Source organism: Melozone crissalis, unplaced genomic scaffold (assembly GCF_028551555.1).
Source record: "Melozone crissalis strain CALT ecotype California unplaced genomic scaffold, PUWL_Pcris_2 ptg000271l_1, whole genome shotgun sequence".
Classification (NCBI taxonomy): domain Eukaryota; kingdom Metazoa; phylum Chordata; class Aves; order Passeriformes; family Passerellidae; genus Melozone; species Melozone crissalis.
This window is the reverse complement of record NW_026536025.1, coordinates 195,001-200,000: the sequence shown is the minus strand read 5'-3', so window position 1 is coordinate 200,000 and position 5,000 is coordinate 195,001.

Here is a 5,000-nt window from a genome sequence, read left to right as displayed (position 1 = left end):
TCCGCGCCCCGTCGGTTCGGGTCACGCTCAGCCCCCTTCTCGCTCTCTTCGCTCCCGCGGCTCAGCTCCAACCGCACCGCCGCCCGGCGCTGCTCGCGGCCGGCACCCACGGGGCGCTACCCGGACCGGGGCCGGCACCGGCACACCTCGCGTGGTTTTCGAAGGACACCTGAAGGCTAGCGGGGCCACGCGGCCGTCACACAGCTGGGGTCGGTAAAGACGCCACCCCCCGGCAGCGGGAGGGGCGACACCTCGCCCGCAACGGGAAGCGAACTGGAAAGGAGACCGCCCTGCCCGAGCACCGGACCCCCCCCGCCGTGACTTCCCCGCGACAGAGAAGCCCCGGAGGGAGAGCCGGCCCGCCGGGGGCCCTCTCCGACGCCACCCGAAAAGCCTCATCGATCGGGCGCGCGGCCAAGGAAGGAACCGCGCCAACAGCGACAAGGGCCCCACGGCCACGGTCCTGGGACAACGGCGACGGCCGCCCAGCCCCGCCTGCGGAGCGCTCGCGGCAGAGGAGGAGCGCGGGGAGTGCCGCCACCCGCCCGCCCGGCCCGCGGGCGCCAACGGCTTTTCCCTTTCGGCTAGGCAACGGCAGGACTGGGACTGGGCTGGCCCGCCAGGCCGGGGGGACTCGGCTTCCCCTTCCGGCCCGGGGGAACCCGGCCGAGCGTGCGAGAAAAAGTGCCACCGGACCGCGCCACCGGCGGCCGGCTCTCCCTTCCCGGAAAAAAGCAGCCGGGGGGAACGGCACCACCAAAAAGGCACATGGAGACGCGTTCGCGGCGACCCGTGCTAGCCACGGGGGCCGCGGGCCCGGGACGCCGGGGACCCGGGGGGCGAGTTACGAGCCTCACTCCCCCACGGACCCGCCGGCATCCCGCTCGCTCCCTTCTCTCTCGCCGCCGTCGCTTTTCGCGTGGCCCGCGCGCCCCTTCGGTCGCAACGCCTCTCGGTGCCGCGGCTTAGGGCCGCCGGAGAAAAACTAGAAAGATCCGCGGAGGCCGGGCGGGCGCCCCCACTCTGCCCGCACGCCTAAGCCGCGGAGAAAACGACGGACCCCCGCCCGGCAACCCAGCCCGCCCGGCAGAAGCGGCTCGGTCGATGCGGCCACGACCGAGGTGGGCGAGGCGCCGCCGCCTCGCCCGGGACAAGTCCGGGGGGCTCTCTCCATCGGGTGCCGGGCCCGTCAACTCCGAAAAGAAAAACTTTGCCCGCCGACGCGGGTCCCCGGCTTAAGGCCGAGGAAGGGGGACGGCTTCAACGACGCGGCCCGGGGACGGGGCGCCCCGACCCCGGGCTCCGCCGCTTCACCGGGCGGGCCGGCCCGCCGCCGAGGTTCCGACCGACAGCCCAAAACAGTGCCCGCCGAGTGGGCCCCGGCTTAAGGCCAGGCACAAAAGGGACGAGGCGCCGCCGCCTCGCCCGCCACCGCTGCCCAGGGGGGGGCCGCCCCCCCCCTTGCGAATCGGCCGGCAGAAGCCGGGCCGGAGCGGGACACGCTCGCAGCTTTTCTCTCTCCCTCTCTCTCTCCGCCTCGCCTCGGCCGCCGAGCGGCTCTCTCGGGGATTCCGCCCCCCCTCAATTTCGCAGCCCTTCTCTCTCGGCCTCTGTCGGGGGGGATTCCGCCTCCTGCCGTCGCAGCCCTTCTCTCCCGGCCGGGAGCCCCCCCTCCTGTCGCGGCCCCTCTCTCTCGGCCTCTCGGGGGGCAATTCCGCCGTCTGTCGCAGCCCTTCTCTCTCGCGGCCTCCCTTTCTCACTGTACCAACTTCCTCGGGGAAAGACGGGAGCCGGGACGGAGCCACACAGACTCGTCCCGGCTAGGCGGCACTTGCTCTGCCCTGCCGACCGCACGAGCGCGGCCGCTCCACACCGCCTTACACGCAGGCACGGGGTGAAACCAACCTGCGGGGATGCGGCCCGTCACCTCGCTCCCATAATACGGACAGATGAGTCCAAAGCCGCCCAGGCCTCCAAGAGAACCAATGGAGCTCGACCGGGGAGGGGCGCCACCGCAGGCCGCCTCTTACGATGACGCAGCCGGAGGCGGCCGACAACAGCGACCCCTTGGTGAACTTCCGCAGCCGGCCGCGACAACAGGTCTACCCGGCACCCGCCGAAATTTGACTAAGTCCGGCCGGAGCGAGGTAGACCTGGTGTCCCCGGCCGGCGCCCGCCACCCGGGGGCAAGGACGACCCACGGCGGCCCCGGGGTCGGGGTAGACCTGGTGTCCCCGGCCGGAGCCGGGGTAGACCTGGTGTCCCCGGCCGGCCACGGGGGAGACCAGGTGTCCCCGGCCGGAGCCGGGGTAGACCTGGTGTCCCCGGCCGGAGCCGGGGGAGACCTGGTGTCCCCGGCCGGCCACGGGGGAGACCAGGTGTCCCCGGCCGGAGCCGGGGTAGACCTGGTGTCCCCGGCCGGAGCCGGGGGAGACCTGGTGTCCCCGGCCGGCCACGGGGGAGACCTGGTGTCCCCGGCCGGCCACGGGGGAGACCTGGTGTCCCCGGCCGGAGCCGGGGTAGACCTGGTGTCCCCGGCCGGAGCCGGGGTAGACCTGATGTCCCGCCGGATCCGGGGTAGACCTGGTGTCCACGGCCGGAGCCGGGGTAGACCTGGTGTCCACGGCCGGACTTTGCTTTCTGCAGCCCAGTGCTCGGCGTAGACCTGACATCCCGGGTCCCGGGGTAGACCTTGTGTCCTGGGCTTCGGGGTAGACCTGGCGTCCCCTGGCTGAGGGTAGACCTGGTGTCTTTGCCGGACTTTGCTTTCTGCCGCCCACGGCTAAGGGTAGGACTTAGGGTTTCCCTGGGCCCAGGGGTAGACCTGGTGTCCTGGGCTTCGGGGTAGACCTGGTGTCCCAGGACCCGGGGTAGACCTGGTGTCCCCGGCCGGAGCCGGGGTAGACCTGGTGTCCCTTCACAGCCGCCCTCCTTCCGAGCGCCACGGCGAGCCGCGGCGGCGCCGGAGCCGGCTTGACCTGATGAGCCAGGACCGGCCCGGACCCGGGGTAGACCTCCCATCCCCCTGTCGTCGCCCGCCGCCCGGGTGCCTCACCGTCCCCATCGATCCCGGAGCCGGGCTAAGCTCACAGCCTCATAACACCCTGGAGCCAGACGGCTCCATCAGCCCCGTCCCGCACAATGAACCCCACCCCCCTTTCAAGATCCATAGATATTTTCGGGTTTTTTTTTGTTGGTCTTTTGGGATTTTGTGTTTTTGTTTTTTGTTTTGGTTTTTTTGGGGTTTTTTTGTTTTTTTTTTTTTTTTTGTTTTTTTTTTTTTTTTTTCTTTCTTTTTTTTTTTTTGGTGGGGTGTTTTGTTTTGTTTTTTTGGGGTTTTTTCTTTTTGGTTTTTTTGTTTTTTTTTTTTCTCTTTCTTTCTTTCTTTTTTTCTTTTTTTTTTTTTTTTTTTTTTTGTTTCGGCTCTGTTTGATGCTGAGTTTTGAGGCTGGTTTTTTTTGGGGGGGTCGGTGGTCTTGTGGTTTGGATTTGGGTAGAACGGCTCCTCTATTCGCTTGGAACGAGAAACTCATCCGGGAAAACAAACCAACAATAAAAATGGGCACATTTTATTTCTTTTCCTTTTGTATCCAGAGCACTCCCAGCCGAGCCGACGGGCAGCCCGTGCCCCGTGGTCTGCCTGCTGACACGCTGAACTGGCGAAACAGCGCCCCCACCGCCCCGCGCCCCCGCCCTGCCGCCCCCCCCCACGCCCTCCTGAGACCCTATACAGCCCGGCCCCCCTGGCCCCGATGCGGCGCGGCTCGCCCCGCCCCGCCCCGCCCCGCCCCGCCCACCGGTAGAGGCGGCTGCCGCCGGCACCACCGCCAGCACGCAGGCGGCCACTTTCGGGCGGGCTCTTTCACGGTCCGCAGAGGTCTTCCGCCCTCGACGTGAGTCTAGGGGGCCGTGGGGGCTCGGTGCCGAGGCGCCCGGGGCCGGCACGAAGCCGCCGGCCCTTGGCCCTCGTCCGCACACAGACACAGATACAGCGCCACACCCACCGACCCCCCGCCAGTGCGCACGCTCACTCCCCAAGGTCATCCCTTCAGGCCACCTCACCGCCGCGCGTGCACACGCACGCGCGGACAACCATCCCCGCCCCCTCGCCGCCCCCCGCCACGCCTCCTGCCCCCGCCTCCCCGCCAGGGCCCGCCCGCCCGCCTGGCTGCCTGTCCGCGTGCACGCTCTCGCGTGCCCTCTCTCCCTGTCGCTGGCCCCGTCCCCGTCCCCGTCCCCGCGCCCGCCCCTGCCCCTGCCCCTGCCCCTGCCCCTGCCCTTGCCGTCTCTGTCGGAGCCGCGCACGCCCATCGGCGGTTGGGGGCGCCCCACCCTCTCGCATCAGCCTCCCCGGCGCCCCGCCCTCCCCCACCAGCCTCCCCGGCGCTGTCTGCATACTTTTCCCGCTTGCTAGGCACCGGTAGAGGAAGGCCGGCTAGGGACCACAGGTCTAGCCACGGGCTGGGCGGGCGTGGGCTAAGGCCGGCGGGGACCACAGGTCTAGCAAATGGGGCCAGGTGGCCGTAGGCCAAGGCCGGCCGGCGACACCAGGTCTACCCCGAGCCCTGGGACACCAGGTCTACCCCGGAGTCCGGGAGACCAGGTCTACCCCGTGGGCCTGGGACACCAGGTCTACCCGGTGGCCCGCGACACCGGGTCTACCACGTGGCCCTGGGACACCAGCTCTACCCCGAGGCCTGGGACACCAGATCTACCCCGAGCCCTGGGACACCAGGTCTACCCCGGAGTCCGGGAGACCAGGTCTACCCCGTGGCCCTGGGACACCGGGTCTACCCGGTGGCCCGCGACAACGGGCCTACCACGTGGCCCTGGGACACCAGGTCTACCCCGAGGCCTGGGACACCAGATCTACCCCGTGGCCCTGGGACACCAGGTCTACCCTCAGCCAGGGGACATCAGGTCTACCCCGTGGCCCTGGGACACCAGGTCTACCCCGCGGCCCGGGACACCAGGTCTACCCCGGGGTCCGGGACACCAGG